The sequence below is a fragment of the Elephas maximus genome, chromosome 22 (genome assembly GCF_024166365.1).
Source record: "Elephas maximus indicus isolate mEleMax1 chromosome 22, mEleMax1 primary haplotype, whole genome shotgun sequence".
Lineage (NCBI taxonomy): Eukaryota > Metazoa > Chordata > Mammalia > Proboscidea > Elephantidae > Elephas > Elephas maximus.
The window spans coordinates 56,981,519-57,005,437 of record NC_064840.1 but is presented as its reverse complement, the minus strand read 5'-3'; the positions used below and the strand labels follow the sequence as shown (position 1 = coordinate 57,005,437).

The 23,919-nt window shown below is 40.3% G+C and overlaps 1 protein-coding gene across 12 annotated transcripts in view; it reads left to right on the top strand.

The window, feature by feature from the left end:
- The window catches only part of CSGALNACT1 (chondroitin sulfate N-acetylgalactosaminyltransferase 1), a 394,288-nt gene that overhangs the window by 197,672 nt on the left and 172,697 nt on the right, over positions 1–23,919 (top strand). Inside the window, exon 5 of one of the 12 annotated variants that reach the window (XM_049866770.1) lies at positions 10,672–10,850. The exons of the other annotated variants lie outside the window; for them this stretch is intronic. The gene's annotated coding sequence lies outside the window, so the exon portion shown is untranslated. The remainder of the gene's footprint in view (positions 1–10,671; positions 10,851–23,919) is intronic. 12 annotated transcript variants of the gene reach the window in all.

The window sequence follows — 23,919 nt, the reverse complement described above, 5'->3', positions numbered from 1 at the left end:
TGTATGACACTTCAAAATTATTTTTATGATTAAGAGCAGAAATGTTTGTTCTGTCACAGGCAGAGGGTATGACACACTCTAGGGTTTGATTTGATTGCTTATGAGGAGTCAGCTTCTTTGGTCTTTTTTTTTTTTTTTCCATCATACTAATGGACCTTTCATGTGGAAACTCACAGCTCTAAATCAGTAAATAACACTCTGGTGCGTGAAAGAGCGAAATTTCCAAAACATTCAGCTGATACTTAAGAAAAAGTTCTTTTTACTCAGAAGGTTCTGACCCACTGTATCTTTCCTGAAGAATTTAAAACTAAACTTGAATCAGCCCAGAAACATGTTAGCTGAGAAGAGAAGGCAAGAATCTGATAGAATTGGGTATAAAAATTTGAGGCGGGCACACTAGCCCTGGGGCAAGGACTAGAAGGCAGGAGGGGACAGGAAAGCTAGTGATAGGGAACCCAAGGTTGAAAGGGAGAGTGTTGACATGTCATGGGGTTGTTAACCAGTGTCATAAGACATATGTTACTGTTTAAGGAGAAGCTAGTTTGTTCTGTAAACCTTCATCTAAAGTACAATTAAAAAAAGAAAGAAAGAAAAAGAAAAGAAATAGTTAATTTTAAAAAAAAAAGAAGACCAGACTTACTGGTCTGGCAGAGACTGGAAAAAAAAAAATTTTTTTGAGATGAGAGCAGGGATGAAAATTAATGAGTGGAAGGTGGGCTAAAGAAAGGATTATAACCTTCTGGAAACTTCCAGCTCAGCTGTTACTTAGCATTACTTAACATTATAAACATGATCACATAGTCAAGATCCCCAGAAAAAAGAAAATTCATCTCTACTCCAAGGCAAGTATCTAATCCAAGTTGGTACTTTCACTTTTTTTCTAAAGTTCTTTAAAAATATATGGTAGTTATAAATAGTAGTTAAGGTTTACACTTCAACATTTTAATAAAAACTCAAGGACAACAACAAAACATATATTGTGTTAGGCTTTAAATGCTCTTTGTGGTTATCAAGTGCCAGTTCTTGTACTGGAACCCAGTCCTTGGTGAAGTTCTCAATCATCTGCAGAAAATGAGGGGAAAAGAGATAGTTTCTTTTAAAGAGCTGATACTCACTTTAAAGGAATATTCTGTATTTTGAGATTCTGACCCATTTTTATTTATTAAAATTTAAAATGTTCTTTCTTATAATGTGTAATGATAATTATTTTAAAAAAATTTATTTCTTGGCAAAATCAAATGTTAGATATTATTTAGTGTTCTTGGTTGCAAGAAACAGGAATCAAGTAGGTTAATGTAATCAGGAAAGGAATCTATAGGAAGAATGTCTTGTAGCTCACAGAATTGTTAGGAAGGGTGGAGAATTAGGCTTGGAAACAGGCAGGAAACCAGGGAGGCCAGGCAGCAGGAAAGCCAGTTGGGGTCACACTGTGGCCTCATTAAGATGCCACCACTGGTAATTCTGCTGCCAACCCCACTGGACAACATTCCTCCTCAGTCTTTGCGTCAAGATAAGTCCCAGGTGGAAACATCCAGTTGGCCTAACCTGGGTCATGCTCTGTGCTGCCACTGCTGATGCGCGAGGAGCTGGGGTGTATAGTCCCTTTTGGGATAGGGTAGTTAAACCAAAAAACCAAACCCGTTGCCAATGAGCCAATTCCAACTCTTAGCAACCCTATAGGACAGAGGAGAACTGCTCCATAGGGTTTCCAAGGAGTGCCTGGTGGATTCCTACTGCCGACATTCTGGTTGGCAGCTGAGGCTTTTAACCATTACGCCACCAGGGTTTCCATAGGGTAGTTAGAACCTCTTTTTCACCATTAAAGAGGGGTTAGGATGCAAGGCAGCAAAACAAACTAGACTTACTCTCCTTGGGAGCCCTGTTAGTGTCCCTAATCAAAAATTTACTGTACAATTTCATATGAAATTTAAAAATCTGGAACTATTCAGAGGTGACTAGACTTAAACTTTTTGAAAACTGCTTTAAAATGGGACATATGTTTTGTTTGTGTATGGATAATGGCCGTGGAGTCATGGTGCAACGGGTATCATAAGTGTATGGATTGCTTTATTTATTCATTGGCCTGAAAGATCTCTGAGAGTAAGATCCCCAGCTATTTGATATCTCTTAGCTTTTTCTTAAAAAGACACATTGAATTTGTACTATAGAGAAAAAACTTGAATTAAGCCATTGAGAAATGGCCATAAATAAATAAATAAAATAAAAGCCATCTTTCTATCCTTAAAAAAAAATTCCCTCTCCCTTCTTTCCCTTAATAACAGGAATGCTTTTTAAACAAAGTTTCAGAGGAGGAGACTGTGGGTGAAAGCACGGGATGTTGTGAAGCAAGAAAAGACATGTAGTGAAGCACATTCATTATTCCATTCTTCCTGTCTTCTGACTACTAGAAACACACAAAAACACACAAACCCCAACTCTTCCAAAACCAAAATCTAATAAAAACTTGCCGCCAGGGCTACTTGTATCTTCAAATGTGTGTTCTAAGTTTATAAAGCACATGAATAGCCAACCTCATCCCATGTCTATGTGACATATACCAAGGAATAGAGGGATTGCCAGGGGGAAAATACAGATTAAATGAAAACTAAATTAAGTGCCATCTTGTTATTTATAACATTTGATTTTTATGATCTTTTTTTACAACAAAGTGAAAATAAAGCCTTTACCTACAGCCTTGGAAGATTCACATTTGCCCTAATTTGAACCATGGCCTGAAGTTGGAACAAAGACTGAACTTGGGCGGCGGGGGGGGGGGGGGGTGGGGTATTTAATTGTATGTGGGTTGCTTGAGTTGTTTTTGTGTTATATGATCACCCAACTTTCTTTCCTTGAAGTGCTTGTTGTGTTTTTTAAACTCAGTGCTATTGTTTAGCTCACTGTAATTTGATACAAGGCATCTTAATTCTTATTTTTAGTACTTAGAAAGCCAAGTTATGGATATTAAGTCTTAACCTGACTTCTTTCCAGCATTTGACACCGTCGACCATTTTCCTTGAAACTCTTACTCTCTTTGACTTATATAACCATAATAAAGCTCTTCGTGGTTTTTCCAACTTCTCTGGCTATTCCATCATAGTCTCCTTCCCCATCCCTTAAATAAAGATTCCATACTTAGCCTTCTATACCTCTCGTTCTACATCATCTGTCACCTAAATGACCAGCTGCCATCTGTTAACTGCCGACTTCCAAACCTGTACCTCCAGTGCCAACTGTTCCCCTGAGTGGCAGATTCCTGCCCATCTCTATCAGATATCCCACCAGCACCCTCAAACCGTTATGTCCCCAACTGAACTCTAAAGTTCTCAACTCTCACCTCAGCCACCAGCCTTCTCCTTCCTTCCTGTTACCCAGCCCAGAAATCCTGAAGGCATTCTGAACTTCCTTATTTTCATTCACCATGCTCACCCAGTCTTTTGCCAAATGCCATTATTCTAAGTTGTGTTTATGTCTCAAGTTTGCCTCTACTTTCCTGGGTGGCACAAATGGTTACGCACTTGACTACCAACCAAAAGGTTGACAGTTCAGACTCACCCAGAGGCGCTTTAGGAGTAAGGCTTGGCAATCTGCTTCCAAAAGGTCACAGCCTTGAAAATCCTGTGGAGCAGCTCTACCCTGCACACATGGGAATCGACTCAATGGCAATTTACAGCAGTAACAACCCTTATTTTCCACCATCTTTGAGTTTTTTGAGTTAGTTCAGGCCCTTAATGACCATATTTCATATGGACAACTGCAGCGCTCACTTTCACTTATCTCCCTGCTTCTTCAGTCTCTCCAGCCCTCTACAGTGGCTTTTCTAACACGCATCTTTGACTATGTTGCTCCATTCAAAATCCACTCCTGGCATCCCAGCACCTCCAAGGTAACCTGTAAAGGCCTCTCTTCTACCCACTTCTCATGTTCTGGTGTGCTAACCATACCAAATTTCCTGTGGTTCCCTAACACTGACTCCTTCTCCCTTAGCCAGTTCCTTTGCTGCTTCCTCTCTCTAGAGTGCCATTTCCAAGCTCATCAGCTTGGCCAGTTCCACTTTATTCTCCAAGACTTAATTTTGGCAACCCCCTCTCCTGGCCCACTTCTCCTCAGCCTGTTGGAATGAGTTTTCCCTACTTATGGCATTTACAAAATGGTGTTATGACCATTCGATTTTCTTGCCTATTTCCCCTACTAGCATGTGATTTCTTGAGGGTACTGGATCCTATTGGGTACAAGTTTAAATCTTCAGCAACTAGCACAGTGCCTGGCACATAGGAGTTGCTCAACTAATGTTTACTGATTTAATGGGTGAGTGTGAGTGAGTAGTGAATGGAACCTCTTTCTATCCTGAGAAGGGAGGTGATTAAATGCAAGGCAAGGGATTTGATCCTTAAATCAGTTTGAAACACTGTTTCTTCTTACTTCTCAAGTAAGGATTCTCATTTTTTCCTGAACGATATCATGGGAGAAACTTAAGGCAAAAAGAGTGTATCAATGAAAGAAAATAATTTAACTTTAAGAAAGAGTCAAATGTGCATCAGAAAAATAGTTATTGGTTCTCCTATTTATTTCACTTCTAATTTGCTGTTAATTTGTGGCACAGACACATAAGGTGTTTCATTTTGGTTTTGGGAACAAATCGATTCTGACTCATAGTGACCCTGTTGGGCACAGTAGAACTGCCCCATAGGCTTTCCAAGGAGCGCCTGGTGAATTCGAACTGCCGACCTTTCGGTTAGCAGCTATAGCTCTTAACCACTATGCCACCAGGGTTTCTGACAGTACATTAGATAAATGTATTATATCAGTATTAAATTTACTGATCTTGACATCTGCACTGTTGTTGTATAAAATATTCTTAGAAAATATATGCTGAACTACTTAGGGTAAAGGACCGTGATGTATGAACTTATTCTCAAATGATTCAGGAAAAAAAAATTGTGTGTATGTTTGTGTGTGTGCATCTGTGTGTCTGTGTAGGAAGAAGAAGTGAAAAGCAAATGGCCCCAAATGTTAACAATTTGTCAATCTGGATAAAGGGCATATGAGTGTTCTTCATACTATTCTTATTTTTGCAACTTTTCTGTAAGTTGAAATTATTTCTAAATAAAATATTTTTAAAAAGTTAAGTACTATACCACATTTGGGCTCAAGAAACCAACTACTTCAGTAACTGAACAGACATTTGCACCAACAGGTAAAGAACATATATATCAGGAACACATGGTTTCAATGACAGGAAGTTCACTGTAAATCAACAATGTGATGATACCAAAGCACATATAAAGAGGTTATGGGTGGTGCAAATGGTAAAGCGCTTGACTACTAGCTGAAAAGCTGGCGATTTGAACCCACCCAGAGGAGCCTCAGAAGACAGGCCTGGCAATCTCCTTCTGAAAAGTCACAGCCTTGAAAACCCTATGGAGCAGTTCTACTCTGTACACATGGAGTTGCCATAAGTTGGAATTGACTCGAAGGCAACCAACAACAGTCATCAGCCTGTTGGGAGATCTAGAATGCGTGACCTACTGGAGCAGTGAAAGAATGGAAGATGTCAAGCCTAGGACGGAGGTTTCAGTGGCTGTGATTGCCGGGACTTCCCATGCGGAAGTGAAGTCAGCATTCTTCTGTGGTCCTCCATGGGTCAGCCGGGACACTGAGCCTTCCAGGCGATTCTGATTCTGTAGATCCACAGGGAAGCCTGGGGTTCTGGATTTTTTTTCAAATGTCCCAGAACACTCTGCTGAAGAGAGCCCAAGGACCACGCTATGGACTACAAGTTCTCGCTGACCTTTCCCAAACTTAAAGGATCATGGTTTATTTTATTAAAGGAGTCCACACATTTCTTTACAAGGTATAAAAAACTTCCAGGAAGATGGTTTTCATTTGAAATTAAATGAGCTGAAGACCCAGTACAGAGAACATGGGGTATGAAAAAGATAGCCTCTGAGTCTAGCTAGGTAGTTCCGACACATCCTAAGAATTGAGCTCAGGCTTCACTTTTTGGGGCTGCTTGATACATTCCTTACCCCGGGCTGCCTCTTCCTACTCCCATAGCACCCCAAGTCCATCTGTCTCATGGCCTTTATAAACCATGTTTGGTTTATAGCCAAGGCTCCCACCTCCTTTATTTTACGGTGAGCCTCAGTGGGATAGTTGAATATTGATAAATATAAAACTGGAAGGGGACTAAAGGAGCTATCGCCAATTTTTTTTTTTTTTCAGAATGTGTAGTATTATGGTGAGTTATTTTGAAGAGCCCAAACTCCTAAATTCACAATAAAAAACTGAGGTCTAGTGACAATATAAAAATATTAGCTTTTAGGCTGTAATTATTATACATTTCAGCCATTCTTCCCTCCCATCCTAGAACTCCCCAGCTACAAAGGTGGCAATGGCCATGCAGTGTATGGAGCTGATGATCTGGTGGTCTGGACCCTTCTATGGGGCCAGTGCAGCTGTTGCTGCTGCTGTGCCAGGGTGAGGAGGTAGTTCAGGAGTTGATCTCTTTTTCCAAATATCTTCTCTTCGAAAAAGAAACTTGCCTATTCTCTGCCCCATTTTGGAGATTGACCAAGAGATTTAGATTAGAGGCTCTTGAACATTCTTGGTTCATGATGCCCTTAACCAGTTGCTGGCAAGCTGATTCCGACTTGTGGTGACCTTATGTGTGTCAGAGTAGAACTGTGTTCCGTAGGGTTTTCAGTCGCTGATTTTTTGAAGGTAAATCACCAGGCTTCTGGGTGGACTTGAACCTCCAACCTTTCGTTATACCACCCATGGACTCCATGGTACCCTCGCCAAATAAAACTAAACCCATTGCCATTGAGTCGATTCTGACACATAGCAACTCTATAGGATAGAGTAGAACCACCCCTTAGGTTTGCCAAGGCTGTAATCTTTACAGAAGCAGACTGACACATCTGCTCCCATGGAATGGCTGATGGATTCCAACCGCTGACCTTTCGGTTAGCAGCCAAGGACTTAACCACTCTACCACCTGGGCTTCTTATGGTGCCCTTAAACCAAAAAACCAAACCCACTGCTGTCGAGTCGATTCTGGCTCATAGTGACCCTATAGGACAAAGTAGAACTGCCCAGTAGGGTTTCCAAGGAGTGCCTGGTGGATTCCAACTGCTGACCTTTCAGTTAGCAGCTGTAGCTCTTTACCACCATGCCACCAGGGTTTCCAGTGGCACCCCTAGTGTCTTATTAATTTCTGTGACACCCCTAGATCAAAATAAATGCCTGGCAGTTTTGTTTATTAAGTAGCTAGGTCCGTCAGTTTATGAATATTTATATCTTAACAACTTAGTTGCTGTTTGAAAAAATGCCCATAAATTTAAAGAAAATAATATTTTTTATTTTGTTCTTAAGTAACCACAACTACTGAATATCATGGGATGTTGAAAATGTGAACTACCTTGAGTGAATAGTTTGCACAACGTTTGACGGATGCCAGGTGTAGCTATATCTTGCTCACAAATTTAAAGCATCCTATAGCACCACTGAGAATACCCTGCGGTACCCTGGGGTGCCTTGCCATCAGTTTACATAAGAGACTCTTTCTGGGGGATGTTTTATAATCCTTTCATAGCCCTCAACCACCCAAATGTGTACCTTAAGGGGAGGCTAGGGGTCAAATAACTACAAGGAGAGATTATAATTGTAGCACCCACAAGGTGGGAGCAGGGCAGGGAGGCAGAGGTGATGGGATGACGTTTCAGCCTACTTGGCAAAAAGGGAAAATTTCTTCTTTCAATAGGATTTGTTCTCTGCTGGAGAGGCCTGATTTTAACCTCTTGTATGGTATTGCATTACACCTTGCTTTCCAGTGAAGAAAAGAATAGCCATTTAACCACATTGCTTATTTGAGAAGATTTTCTTAACCTTATGCTTTTGGCTTGGCTCACGTATTATTCTCCCCACGAGCTGTCTACTTTCTATGAATTAATGACTTGTTTGTAAAGTATTTTGGCATTATCCATTTCAGGCTTTGGAGGAATGGTATAAATCTCCTCAAAGCCAGGGTTGTGATAAGGTTTATGGCTTTGTGTAACAAAATAGGGAGTCCATAGGTGGTGCAAACAGTCAGCATCCTCGGCTGCTAACCAAAAGGTTGGCAGTTAAGAGTCCACCCAGAGTTGCCTCGGAAGACAGGCCTGACGATCTACTTCTGAAAAACCATTACAATGGGTAATGTTTATATTTAGGTAATCAGTATTCTGGCAGGGTGTGAGCTACTGAATTCTGACCAAATAAAATTTGCTTACCAAACCAACCGGTTGCCGTCAACTTGATTCCGACTCATAGCAAGCCTATAGGATAGAGTAGAACTGCCCCATAGGGTTTCCAAGGAGCAGCTGGTAGATTTGAACTGCCAACCTTTTGGTTAGCAGCTGAGCTCTTAACCGCTGTGCCACCAGGGCTCCAAAATTTGCTTCGGTGAGTTTTTTTTCCTAAGTTACTTAGAATCAAGCCACAAGCTACTGAAATAATAATAATACCTGTGATGACTTGTTTTCCCTGGCTAGAATATGATATTGAAGGTAGTGTGATGATAGTAATGTTTTTGTCATCATCAGCTGTATACCCTGCTTATGGATTTTCAATCATTGAGTATTTGTAATGCTACCTACAAAAGGAGTAAACCAATCATAACTAGAAGGCTGTTGCTTGTGTTGAGAGTTTAAAAGGTGGCGCAGCAGTTAAGTGATTGACTGCTAACGGAGAGGTCAGTGGTTCGAACCTGCTATTGGCTCCGTGGGAGAAAGACGTGGCAGTCTGCTTCTATTGAAATTAACAGCTTTGGAAACCCTACGGGGTCGCTATGAGTCAGAATCAACTTAATGGCAGTGAATTTGGTTTTTGGAGCCCTGGTGGTGCAGTGGTTATGAGCTTGGCTGCTAACCAAAACGTTGGCAGTTCAAACCCACCAGCTGCTCCTTGGAAACGCTAGGGCGCAGTTCTGTTCTGTCCTGTAGGATTGCTATGAGTTGGAATCGACTCTACAGCAATGATTTTTTTTTTTTTTTTGGTAAGGGGGAAAGCAAAAACAAAGAGGAAAGTCTTGCCTCTTGAAAACTGTGGTATTATCTGACCCCTTGGTTGGAAGGCACCTTTTAATGGTCCCTTATGTAATGCTGGGGTTTTTGTGGCCTTGCCACTCTCTAGTAGAAGGACAAAGGGCTTCTATAGCATCATCTTTACATAAGGAGGTTCAGAAAGATGGGTAGCATTGCTGAGAGCGTGAATCTGCCTGGCAACTTTATTCCAAGAAATTTAGTGATGTGTGCACAGTCTCATTTTAATTCCCAATGTGGCTGTTATTACTCATTTAGGGCTGATGTTTGTTTATATGGGGACCAAGTTCTGAAGTGCTGAGTTGTTCAGAGTTGCATCCCAGGTGGGGAGATGTGGCCAGCAGTATCGTTATCACCTGATTCTAAACTAGGCTACGAGTGGAATGATTTTTCAATGATGGCTATTTCTTGCACTCCAGCCCCAGTTTATAGTCAGCAAAGCCCCGAGGGCAATAAAGTAAACACATTTTGAAATGAATACTTCCACCAAACCATCCTTCCAGGACACCTCCACAGACAATAAAGGACGCTTGTATCAGACCAGCGTTTCCCAAGCGTTTTCCAGAGGTTACCATAGTGCTGTGAGATGCTTTTCACAAGTGATGTTTGTGATCAAATAAGTTGAGAAGATATTGTATAATCTGTTCCTATCTGACAACGCACATTATCCCGTGACAGGTTCTAGGAGCTCAAGTAAAGAAATATGTTTTATTTAACCTAGTGGCTCGCCAGCTTTTTTCTCCACACAACTCCTCCAGCATACATTTCTTACCCTTCTCAGGAACAGCGTACCACAGACCAGCACCCACAGTGCACTCTGGGAAACCCCAATTCTGAGTTTGATTTCTACCCCTCCCTAGCAGTGTTATACTAAGCCAGTACTTGGCAGCCTTCCATTTGGAGTTTCAAAAACCTACAGATGCCCATGTCTTCCCTCAGAGTTTCTGATTTTCTATGTATGGGGTCATACCAATTACTTACATTTTAAATAAGCTCCAGAGGTGGTCTTATACGTACCAACCTGTTGCCATCAAGTTGATTCTGACTCATGGCGACCCTACAGGACAGTGTAGAACTGCCGCATAGGGTTTCCAAAGAGCAGCTGGTAGATTCGAACTACTGATCTTTTGCTTAGCAGCCGAGCTCTTAACCCCTGTGCTACCTGGGTGCCCTTATATGTATCAGAGGTTGAGAATCACACTGTCCTTGGAAGAGGTCTCTAAGTTCTATTTCTTTTCTATAAGGCTGCAGTAGGTGTCTCCACTTTAAACTTCTTTTTGATGTCAGGCTTGCTTCCTGAATGGAAATAGTTTAATGTTGAAAGAAAACTGATGTGATGTTGTTATGGTTCAGAGGTCCTAGCCTCCAGGGAGCTCTCCCTGCTGTTTCTCAGCCTGGGCATTAGCATGATTCCATTGCATGTCTGGACACGCAGATTGCTGGAAGGGCATCAAACAAACAAACAAACAAACAAAAAACAGTTTTTTTCAAGTCACTTCTGCCTCATAGCAACCCCATGTGTGTCAGAGTAGAACTGTGCTCCATAGGGTTTTCAATGGCTGATATATATGTATTTTTTTTTTTTCCCCAGAAGTACATCTCTAGGTATCTTCTGAGGCTCCTCTGGGGGGACTCAAGCTGCCCAACCTTTTGGTTAGTAACCAAGCTCATTAACCATTTGCCCCACCCAGGGACTCCTGCTGGAAGGGTGTAAGGAAGTGATAAAGAGGAGGACCACTGTTGAAGGTTCTGTTCTTGAGCTCCTCAAAGGTGGGTGCCACAGAGACCTGGAACTCTGCTTTGTCAATAAAACTGAGAATTTGGTAAAACAAAGGTTGACATGAAGTTCTCTTGGAGAAATTCTCTTTCTTATGGGTCCATATCATCTTATGCCTCATGACCTAATATTGTCTGGAATCTCTGTTCCTTGGCATCATGCCATGAGAAGCCAGGCAGGAAATAGCTCAGTAACATTAGTGGGTTTTTACAGTTACACTTAGGGAATGAACGCAGGAGTAATACAATGGTGTGGCGCAACCCTAGGCTTCTCTAATCAATCTTACCAAGAAAGAGCCCAGGGGAGAACTTAGGACACCGAAACCAAGTCAAGGAAATCTGATGCCGCAGTGGTATGTCATAGATTGTGGGAAATGCCTGAGTAGCTAAATTTTTAATCAGGGACGAGAGTGTCAAGCTGTGTTCACATGGCCAGTGGGATGACTCGATGAAGACTGTGCCTTTTCTTCTTCAGTCACATATGGTCATTAGCCTTGACACAGAAATTATGCCAATAATTACTAAAGTGTAAACTCACATGGTAAGTAGCCCCTTCTGTTGATTTGTGGCTGAAGAAGAGAGCCTTTACTCAGTTTACATTCTCTCTGATGGCTGCTGTGAAGTGATCCGCCTAAGCGTGGGCCGGAAGAAAAGGGAATCAATTTCTGTATACTTTCCTGTGTTCCAAGCACTATTAGCTTATCTTACGTATACATTTCTCTCATTTGTTCCTTACAGTAGCCCTGAGAAATACTTAGTTCAGAGGTCAGACACTGAGGCTCAGATTAAAAAACTGTAATGATAAATTGTTCAAATTTACACAGCTAGAGAGTGAAATGGCTAGAATTCAAAATGAAGTCTACTTGATTTCAAAGTCCGCTTTGTGTTCCCCTGCACCATCCAGCTGTCTACAGCTGGTCCCCATGTCAGTGTCTTCATCACCTCTTGCTTCAGAACATCCTCTTTGCAGTTAAGCTGAATGATTCTGGTAGAAAATTCTGGTAGGAAAAAAAAAGAGATGGCTTGTAATGGATGTCTTGCTGCTTACTATATACTGCTACCAGCCGTGGGTCTGAGAGCCGTGGGTCTGAGAGTGCTTTCTGTCACCAGTTATTCTGGGAGAGACTGTGGAAGAAAAGAGTATGGTACCGACTCAGAAGATCCACTCGTTTAGCTCTGCTGAGCATATTTAGTTTATGCTCTTATGATTTTATAAATAAACAATTGGTCTTTGAATAGGCAATTAATGATTTTCACTAGTGCCTTTGTCTTATGTTTAGAATTTAGCGGCATTAGCTGGAGCTTAACAATGGCATAAACAATTTCCTGGCGGAAATAGACTATCACTGTGTGACATAAAGCTGACATTAACAAAATAAATATTAATCCGAGGTTAGCTGTTAGCCTGAGCATTCTCTTAATTCAAAATCCAAGCAAAGCCTCGCTCTGTCAAAAAACAAACAACTTTATTTCAGCTGTTTGACATGCTAATATGAAAATTGCCCTAGACTTGCAAAACAGCAGTATGAGTAATATTAACTGGCCCCATAACTTAATTACAGAATATCAAATAACATTGCCCAGGGAGACACATGACTAGAAGCTTCCAGGCTTAAGGATCACAGATTTCTCAAATGTGAGCTCTGGGTGGTAATAATCATTTAGTTTGACTCTCCTGTTCTACAGATGAAAAAACTGCAGAAGTGGGTGATTTTTCAAAAGTTGCAAAGCTTAAGTTTAAAATTTTTTCACTACATAGAGCTGCCTTTAATTGGAGTATTTTTAGGAAACACTGAAGCTAAGCCCTTTAATGTAGCAGACTATTAGGCTTGGCCCTATTTATGCTTCTTCTGTTGTCATTTGATTAAAATTGAACAATGTAAACATACCCCAGGGGCTGTTGACTGCATAGAATGACAGTTGTCAGTGTTCAGCCTTATTGATCTGAGTCCTCTCAAAACCCCAAATGAGAGCAAAATTTGGAAGCCTTTGAAATATTCATCCAGTTGCTAAGTTACCATAGAGCAGTCATCAGGTCTTTGTTGATAGTTCCAACCCAAATGTGGAGACTTTATGGTTTCTCTTATGTAAGATAGCAGGAAGGTGACTGTTGTTGTTGTTGTTGTTGTTAGGTGCCATCCAGTTGGTTGTGACTCATAGTGACCCTATGTACAACAGAATGAAACACTCCCTGATGCTGTACCATCCTCACACTCCTTACTATGTTTGGGCTCATTGTTGCACTCACTGTGTCAACCCATCTTGGCCAGAGTCTTCCTCTTTTTTGCTGACCATCTACTTGCCAAGCATTATGTCCTTCTCTAGGGACTGATCCCTCCTGATAACATGTCCAAGGTACATGAGACGAAGTCTAGTGTCCTTGCTTTTAAGGAGCACTCTGGTTGTACTTCTCCCAAGACAGACTTGTTTGTTCTTCTGCAGTCCATTGTATATTTGATATTCTTCGCCAACACCGTAATTCAAATGAACCAATTCTTCTTCAGTCTTCCTTAGTCATTGTCCAGCTTTTGCATGCATATGAGGCAATTGAAAATATCATGGCTTGGGTCAGGTGCACCTTAGTCCTCAAAGTGACATCTTTGCTTTTGAACACTTTCAAGAGGTCTTTTGTAGCAGATTTACCCAATGCAATGTGTCCTTTGATTTCTTGACTGCTGCTTCCATGGGTATTGATTGTGAATCCAAGGAAAATGAAATCCTTGACAACTTCAGTATTTTCTACAGTTGTCATGATGTTGCTTATTGGTCCAGTTGTGAGTTTTTTTTCTCCCCTTTATTTTGAAGTGTAATCCAAACTGGGAAACCCTGGTGACATAGTGATTAAGTGCTTCGGCTAGTAACCAAAAGGTTGGCAGTTCAAATCCACCAGGCACTCCTTGGAAACTCTATGGGGAAGTTCTACTCTGTCCTATAGGGTCGCTGTGATTCAGAATCAACTTGATGGCAATGGGTTTTGTTTTTTTTTTTAATCAAACTGAAGGCCTGAGTCTTTGATCTACAAGTCCTCTTCATTTTCAGAAAGCAAGTTGTGTCATCTGCGTATTGTCTTTCACCAGTCCTGATGCCCCGTTCTTCTTCATATCGTCCAGCTTCCCAGATTATTTACTCAGGATACAAACTGAATAAATATGGTGAAAGGATACAACTCTGACACACACCTTTCCTGATTTTAAATCATGCAGTATCCTCTTGTTCTGTTCGAATGATGCCTCTTGGTCTGTGTACAGGTTCCGCATGAGCACATTTAAGTGTCCTGAAATACCCATTCTTCACAATGTTACCCATAATTTGTTGTGATCCACAGAGTCAAATGCCTTAGGATAGTCAATAAAACACAGGTAAACATCTTTCTGGTATTCTCTGCTTTCAGCCAAGATCCATCTGACATCAGCAATGATATCCCTCATTCCCCATCCTCTTCTGATGCCAGCTTGAATTTCTGGCAGTTCCCTGTCAATGTAGTGCTGCAACTGTTTTTGAATGATTTTCAGCAAAATTCAGCAAAAATATTAATGATATTGCTTGATAATTTCCACATTCGTTTGGATCACCTTTCTTTGGAAAAGGCACAGGTATAAATCTCTACCAGTTAGCTGGCCAGGTATCTGTCTTCCAAATTTCTTGGCATAGTCTAGGGAGCACCTCCAGAGCTGCATTCATTTGTTGAAACATCTCAAATGGTATTCCATCAATTCCTGAAGCCTTGTTTTTTGCCAATGTCTTCAGTGTAGCTGGGACTTCTTCCTTTAATACCATCCTTTCAATACCATTGAGAGTGTTCTTCCCTTTTGATTTGCTAACTCCAGGTCGTTGCACATGTCATTATGATACTTTACTTTGTCTTCTTGAGCCGACTTTTGAAATCTGTTCAGCTCTTTTACTTCATCATTTCTTCCATTTGCTTTAGCTACTCAATATTCAAGAGCAAGTTTCAGAGTCTCTCCTGACACCCATTTTGGTCTTTTCTTTCTTTGGTGTCTTTTTAATGACCCTTTGCTTTCTTCATGTATGATGTCCTTGATGCCATCCCACAGCTTGTCTGACCTTCTGTCATAAGTGTTCAATATGTCAAATTTATTCTTGAGATGATTTCTAAATTCAGGTGGGATATATTCAAGGTTGTGTTTTGGCTCTCGTGAACTTGTGTTTAATTTTCTTCAGCCTCAGCTTGAACTTGAAAAGAGCGATTGATGGTCTGTTCCACAATCGGCCCCTGGCCTTGTTCTGTCTGATGATATTGAGCTTTTCTATTGTCTGTTTCCACAGATGCAGTCGATTTGATTCCTGTGTTTTCCATGTGGTGTGGTCCACTGTATAGTCATGGTTTATGTTGTTGAAAAAAAGATATTTGCAATGAAGAAGTCGTTGGTCTTGTAAAAGTCTATCATGTGATCTCCGGTGTCATTTCTATCACCAAGGCCATATTTTCCAACTACTGATCCTTCTTCTTTGTTTCCAACTTTTGAATTCCAATCACTAGTAATTATCAATGCATCTTGATTGCACGTTTGATCAATTTCAGGCTGCAGAAGTTGGTGAAAATCTTCAGTTTCTTCATTTTTGCATTAGTGGTTGGTGCATAAATTTGAATAATAGTTGTATTAACTGTTCTTCCTTGTAGGTGTATGGATATTATCCTATCACTGACAGCGTCATACTTCAGGATAGATCTTGAACTGTTCTTTTTGACAGTGAATGCGATGCCATTCCCCTTCAATTTGTCATTCTTGGCATAATATACCGTATGATTGTCTGATTCAAAATGGCCGATACCAGTCCATTTTAGCCCACTAATGCCTAGGATATCAATCTTTATGGGTTCCATTTAATTTTTGATGACTTCTAATTTTCCTAGATTCATACTTCCTACATTCCACATTCTGGTTTTTAATGGATATTTGCAGCTGTTTCTTGTCATTTTGAGTCATGTCACCTCAGCAAATGGAGGTCCTGAAAGCTTTACTCTATCCACATCATTAAGGATGACTCTACTTTGAGGAGGCAGCTCTTCCTGAGTTGTATTTTGAGTACCTTCCAACCTGGGGGGCTCATCTCCAGCATTATATCAGAGAGTATTCATAAAGTGTTCACTGGCCAATTTTTTTAGAAGTAGACCACTGTGTCCTTCTTCCTAGTCTGTCTTAGTCTGGAAGCTCTGCTGAAACCTGTCCACTGTGGGTGACCCTGCTGATATTTGAAATACCGATGGCAGAGCTTCTAGCATCACAGCATCATGCAAACCACCATAGTACAACAAACTGATAGATGCATGGTAGGCAAGGTGACTATAGACTTTAAATAAACTGGAACTGAATGCCTGCAAATGAGCATGATTCCAAATATGGTCTATTGTAAAAGTAACTGCATTTGTAGCAATTGATAATTTTAATGGAAACTGAATGTAGTTCTTTGTTGTTATGTTTCATGTTATGCCTGCTAATTACCAGAAAGGACTTGAGAAATTTGGTAGCCTGGTAAGTTGGAGAAAGATCACTTAGAATGGAATCAAATGACTTTACTTTTATTTTCATGCAAGATGCTGGTGTGGCACTATTCATACTCCGTAGATTTGCATTAGATCCAGTGCAGCTTAGAACTTTTCCTCCAAAGTATATCTGTCCTTGTCAGTGACTTCCCTGAGACCTAACCTGATTCACTCCAGTCACCAGCACTTACAGCTGTGAACTCTTTTGAGGTGTCTCACAAAAGAACCTATTGAAATGGATGCCTTTCTCCAGAGCAAATGTATTAGTTGGGACTTTTTCTATTACAAGTGATAGGAAACTGAGCTCACAGTGACTCAAGCAAAAAAGGAATGTACTGACTTATGTAAGTAGTCAGGGGCATCTGGCTTCTGGGATGGCTTGATATGGGGATTTGGATCTCTTGGCTCTGCTCTTTATTTTGGCTTCATTTTTAGATATTGGAAAAAGTTTACAGCATCCCTAGATATAAGTGTGTCTGAGGAGGGAGCATGCCTGTATCTCAGCCTTTCCAGAAAATCCTAAGATTGATTCTCAGTGACTTTGATTGGGTCATGTGTCCATCTCTGAACCAATCACAGGGGCCAAAAAACAAGCAAACAATAACCCCATTGTGTTGAGCTGATTCTGACCCGATAGGACAGACTAGAACTGCCCCCGTAGGGTTTCCAAGGTTGTAAATCTTTACAGAAGCAGACTGGTACATACATCTTTCTCCCATGGAGCAGCTGGTGGGTTCAAACCACAGTCCTTTTGGTTAGCAGATGAGCAGTATAACCATTGTGCCACCAGGGATCCTTCATCACAGTGGTCAGGGGGATTGGATTGCCCATCTGGCCACCTCTGGATAACGTGACTCACTCCTGTTGCGAGAGGATTTCCTTCAAACATGGACCAGAAAAAATGTTAGTTCTAGTAGATAGTCTCAGGGTCATTAAATCAAAATGTCAGGCCTTGGAGGAGGAATAAGCAACAGAGGTCTTATTTCTCCTTGACCTACATGACTGGCACTAAAACAAAAACAAATAAACACTGTTATTAATATACATTAGAGGTTTTGAATGGTCTAAGTCTTTACGTGGAAGCTTTGACCTTTTTTTTTTCCCGCATAAGTTTATTCTGTTGGTTTCTTTGAATCGCCTTCCATCTTTTTTTATTATGCTATCATTCATTAGGTCAGTATCTAAAATCACAATTAATGGGGATATATAGTCACCTGTAGTGCCTAGTAACAGCCATGATCTTTTCGAGGAACGGCTATGTGACAGGGAAGTTATGTTTTCAAGCTTCATTTTTCTATCCCAGAATTTCTGGACTCATTTGGTAAGAGAAATACTTCATACAGAGCCTGGGCTGGTAGATGATTATCATAAATATATCTTTAAGGCTTTGTATCTGAATTCTGTTAACAAAGGTGAACAATTTTATAAGTTGTTAGAAAAATCACAGTAAATTTTTGAATCTTTTGAAATTATAATGAGCTCATCATGCTTAATTATCTACCAATAGCAGCTTTTGTCTACATGTTGAGAGCCATCTAACCACACCCTAATGATAATTCGTTTTTATTCTCTACCATAGGGGCCTTGGGTTGCTGGAAAATGAAGTTCTGAATACATGTTAGTATACTGTTGATTCTCAGCAGCAGATGTATTTTCTATATTCACCTGGGGAGTTAGAGAAGCATCAGACTTCAATGAAAATCTTTTTTCTTTATATAGTAAATGACAGATTTTTAAAACTAAAAAGAAATAAAGAATTTGCATGGCACAACTGATATCGTGTAGAACTCTGTCCCAGATTAATATAAAATTTTAGCTTTGGGATTTTAAGAGGGCATTATCTGGATTTTTATCCTTAGTTTCACTTAATAGCAAAGTGTGTGAGAGAAGCTATCAAAATTTCATGACTGAGCATAAAACTGAGTCAAGTCTACTTATATCTGCTATTCCTTTCTTCCCTCTCCCCATATTAGCTGCTGCTAAGGTTTTCTCTTTATATTTGGTTTTCAGGAGTTTTGCTGTAATGGGTTTAGGTGTGTCTTCTTTGTATTTCTTCTAACGGAATTCATGGAGCTTCTTGGATCTGTGGCTTGATACCTTTCATCAATTTTGGAAAATTCTTGGCTAATATCGCTTCAGGTGTTTCTTCTATCTCATTCTCTCTTCTCTTTTTGGGATTCCAATTGCATGTGTGTTCATCTTTTTATCCATGTCTCCTGTGTCATTTAAACTTTTTTTTTTGTATTTTCAATTCTTTTCTTTCTCTTTGCTTCTGTTTGGCTTTTTTTTACTGACCCTTCTTTTATTTCACTGGTCCCTTCTTTTGTTATGTCTAGTATGCTCTTTAAACCATAACCATCTATTGGGTTTCTAATTTCAATAACTGTATTTCCATTAGATTTTTTATATAGATTCCCAATATCTGATAAAATTGCCCGTCTGTAATATATGTTCTTCAACATAGTAATTATAGTTAAAGTAAAATTCATTTTTGATAGCTGTAATGTCTCGATCACCTGTGAGTCTATGTATTGCCTGTCTCTTCTCTGATTTTTTGGTCATTTGTTTGTGTTTCCTGTTATACTTCATAAATTTTTATCAAGTACCTAGTATCCTATATGAAAATTTGTAGGGCTTCTGGATGCTGCTATCTTCCTCCAGAGAACATGTAATTTTTTTTTTCTGGCAAGTGGTTAGAGTAAAGCTATTCATCAGATTCAATCAATAATTATGATGAGTGGGGTGGAGTTTTAGGCTGGTCTGTTTCTTTTTGTCTGACTCCTACAGAAAAATAGCCCACTGGGAATCTCAACTGAAAGCCATAGGTATTTACCAGGCCTTCTTGTCTGTGGTGGAAACCCTGGTAGCATAGTGGTTAAGATCTAAGGCTGCTAACCAAAACGTCAGCAGTTCAAATCCACCAGGCGCTCCTTGGAAACCATATGGGGCAGTTCAACTCTGTCCTATAGGGTCATTATGAGTTGGAATCGACTCAATGGCAGTGGGTTTGGTTTTGGGTTTTTTTGGTCTTGTCTGTGGTAGTCCCTGAATTCCAATTTTTGTTTCCCTTAGCAGAGTGAAAGTGCTAAAAACTCTGCTTAGCTTTTGAACCTCTTATCAGCAGCTTTCTGCTTCTTTTTTCTTCTTACAACATACAGCTTTGGATTCAGTAAATGCCTCAAGTTCAAAAGTGAGCAGAATATTAGATTCATTTTTTTTTTTTTTTGAGGTTCCCTTTTCTCCAGGACTTTGTCTCCTCAAGTTCTCATGGTACTGGTAGTCCTGATTTCAATTTTTTGTCTTTAAGCCCAGAGTCAGCTATAAGCTTTGGTCTGCAACTTTCTGCTTGGCCTCTAAGGCCGGGCCAGGAATCGATAAATGCCCTGAAAGTAGAAAGTAGTAGCAAATATAAGTCTCACCTTAATGTCTTTTCCTTCTCTCTGGGCTCTTGTCCCCTCAAGCCTTTTTTGCCTTGCTTACTTACCAGTATCTTCAAACAGCTGTTTTTTATTTTTATTTAAAAAAAATCCAGCTTTTGTAGCTTCTCTTAATGGGGGACTTAGTCTGATGTTGCCTTATGTTTTGGAATTCTTATGCAATCCAAGCTTTCCCAATATATTTTCCCAAAAATATAGCAGTAGTATCTATTCATAACTTTGACTCTGCAAAGGCATTTAATTGTGATCATAACAAATTATTGATAACACTGTGAAGAATGGGAATTCCGGAACACTAATTGTTCTGGTGAGGAACCTGTACAGAGACCAAGAGGCAGTTGTTTGAACAGAACAACGGGATACTGCATGGTTTAAAATCAGGAAAGGTGTGCATCAGGGTTGTATCCTTTCACCATACTTATTTAATCTGTATGATGAGCAAATTATCCCAGAAGCTGGACTATATAAAGAAGAAGAATGCAGCATCAGGATTGAAGGAAGACTCATTAATAACCTGAGATACGATGCAACCTTGCTTGTGAAAAGAAAAGACGATTTGAAGCACTTACTGATGAAGATTAAAGACTATAGCCTTCTGTATGGATGACACCTGAACGTAAAGAAAACAGTAATCCTCACAACTGGGCCAGTATTATGATACACTGAGAAAAGACTGGAATTGTCAAGGATTTCATTTTACTTGGCTCTATTTTTTTTTTTTTATAATCAATGCCCCTGAAAGCAGCAGTCAAGAAATCAAAAGACATATTGCATTGGCCAAATCTGCTGTAAAAGACCTCTTTAAATTGCTAAAAAGTAAAGATGTCACTTTGAAGACTAAAGTTCTCCTAAGCCGAGCCATGGTATTTTCAGCCACCTCTTATGCATGAGAAAGCTGGACAATGAATAAGGAAGACTAAAGAAGAACTGACGCCTTTGAATTGTGGTGTTGGCAAAGAATATTGAATATACCATGGACTGCCAGAAGAATGGACAAATCTGTCTTCGAAGAAGTACAGCCAGAATGCTCCTTGGAAGTGAGGATGGTGAGACTTCATCTCACTTACTTTGGACATGTTATCAGGAGGGACCAGCCCCTGGAAAAGGACATCATGCTTGGTAAAGTAGACAGTCAGCAAAAAGGGGAGGATCCTCAACAAGATAGATTGACACAGTGGCTGTAACAATGGTCTGAAACATAGCAGTGATTGTGAAGTTGGCACAGGACCGGGCAGTGTTTTGTTCTCCCGAGTTGGGACCGACTTGATGGCACCTAATGTGATAATAACATCTATTCATAACAAGATTTTACTTCATGAAAAGAGGGTGTCTTAGTTACCTAGTACTGCTGTCACACAAATACCACAAGCTGTTCGCTTTAAAGAACAGAAATATATTTTCTTACAGTTCTGGAGTCTAGAAGTCCAAATCAGAGTCTCAGCCATGTTGATTGCTTCCTTGTCAGTAGGCCTGGGAGTTCTTTGGTCTTAGGCTTTTAGATGACCCTCACATGGTATCTCTCTTCCCTTTCTGTGTCTCTTCTGGTCTTTTTAGAACTCAGAAGTGATTAGATTTAGGATCTACCCTACACTGGTATGACCTTATTTACACAACAAAAGAAAAATCCTATTTCCAAACAGGACACCTCAGTAGATACAAGGGCCAGGAGTTCAACACATATTTTGGGGAGATATTATTCAGTCCATAACTGAGGATAGATGAGTACAATATATTGTAACTTTTTTTTAGTTTAAAATCATGATGCGTACTATTTTTGTTCATCCATTTAGTTTTTTTTTTTTTTCATTCATTACTGAACATTGTAGAAGCTGGGGCTATTGCTAGGAACTAAGTAAGCATAATCTCTGCCCTTGGGGATCTTACAGTCTAGTAGCAGAGACAGATCTCTATATTACAACTCTTTCTGTCTAAATATACATCTATATGTATTTATAAATGGTTGTAATACTCCAAAGGAAAAACAAAGGATTACGGAATAGAATAATAGGATAATAATTTAGACTGGGGCACAGTTTTTATAGAATGTGCCCCTTTGGCGGTGTTAGTGAACTCGGTCTTACTGACCAAATAGGAATTAACAAGGCAAAGAGTAGAAGGCAGAACTTTTTAGAAGAAACAGCATGTGTGTAGAGCCTGAGATCCAAAAACTTGATTCACATGGAAACTGACAAAATGCCAGTGTAGCTTTCAGGAGCGTAGAGGTTATAAGGGATTTCAGGGGAGGAGGGAGCGACGTGAGATAAACTTGGAGCTGGGGCCAGATGGTGCTGAGCCCTTTACACCATGCAAAGGATTTAAGATTTTTTCCTGAATATAGTAGGAAGCCACTGCAGGGTTTTGACTAGGGGAGTTTCATGGCTTAAGATGATTACTCTGGCAGCTGTGTGGATAATGAATTAGGGGTGGCCAGAGTGGAAGCAGGGAAACCAGTTGAGAAGCTATTGCAGTGGTCTGGGCCAGGATGGTGGTGGATTAGATCTGAATGGTGACAGTAAAGATGGAGCAAGTGAGTAGATTTAAGGTATATTTTGGAATTAGAATAAATAGAACTTTCTGATTAGATGAAGGGGTAAGAGAGAATGGGGCTCAGGAATAATGCCCTATTTTCTGGCATGAGCACCTGGAAGGTTGGAGGTACCATTTACTGATATGGAGAACACAGGGGGAGAAGGGATTTGGCAGGAGGATCAAGAATTCAGCTTTGAACGTATTAAATGCATTAAATATTTGAGTACAGAGGTTAAGTAAGAAGCTGGAGAAATGCACTTGAAACCCAGAAGAGATTTAGGCAGGTTTAAAGTGTTGAAAAGCAAAGATGTCACTTTGAGGACAGAGGTGCACCTGACCCAAGCCATGATATTTTCAATCACCTCCTACGTATGCGAAAGCTAGACAATGGCTAAGGAAGACTGAAGAAGAATTGATGCCTTTGAATTATGGTGTTGGCAAAGAATATCAAATATACCATGGACTGCCAGAAGAACGAACAAGTCTGTCTTCGAAGAAGTACCAGTGGAGTGCTCCTTGGAAGCTAGAATGTCAAGACTTCGTCTTATGTACTTTGGACATGTTACCAGGAGGGATCAGTCCCTCGAGAAGGACATCATGCTTGGTAAGGTAGAGGGTCAGTGAAAAAGAGGAAGACCCTGGCCGAGATGGATTGACACAGTGGCTGCCACAATGGGCTCAAACATAGCAACAATTGTGGGGTTGGTGCAGGACTGGGCAGTGTTTCGTTCTGTTGTACTTAGGGTCACTATGAGTCGAAACCAACTCAACCTCACCTAACAACAACAAGATTTAGGCTGAGGATGTAAATCAACCATGAGAGTAGATAGACTTGCCTCAGAGGAGGAGGAAGAGAAGGGGAGTAAGTCTTTAGGAACTCCCAACATTTAACAGTCTGGTAGAGGAACTGGAGCTGGTAGAGGAGAGTGAAAAAGAGGAGACCAAAGGTTGGGACCTACCAGGAGAGGGTGGTGCCACGGAACCCAAGAGAAAATATTGTTTAAGGACGGGGGCAGTGATTGACAGTGTCAACGCTGTCAATAGATCAAGAAAGATGGGGCCTTAAAAGTGTCTTTTGAATTTGACAATATGGAAATCCAGAGTGGCCTTAGGAAGAAGAGTTTGAGTGTAGTGGTAGAGGCGGAAGCCAGGCTGAGTAATAGAGACATGGGAAAATGGAGAAAGCAAGGGTGGACAACTGTTTTGAGAAACATGACTGTGAAGGGCCAGAGAAGATATATCACACATTTTTGAGAGTCTCTGTCTCTGTCTGTGTATATTCATACACACACACACAGAGTTTATATTTAAATCCATAGATAATACAGAGATGGAAGAGCCTTTAGTCCTGTAGACCAGGATCTTTTCATTTTGCTTGTGTTAGAGTACAGGCAAAGCTACCCCAAATACAGTTACTTAGATAAAAGCTTGTTTATTTATTTACTTATTTATTCACTTAACACCCAGAGATGGTGGTTCACCCTAAATGCAAGGGAGCCTGGGAAAATAAATGTCTTCTCCCTTGGGGCAGTTGGATTCATAAGCGAGAGATTCCTAAGTATAGGAAGGGTGTACAGCAAGTCCCAGAGCA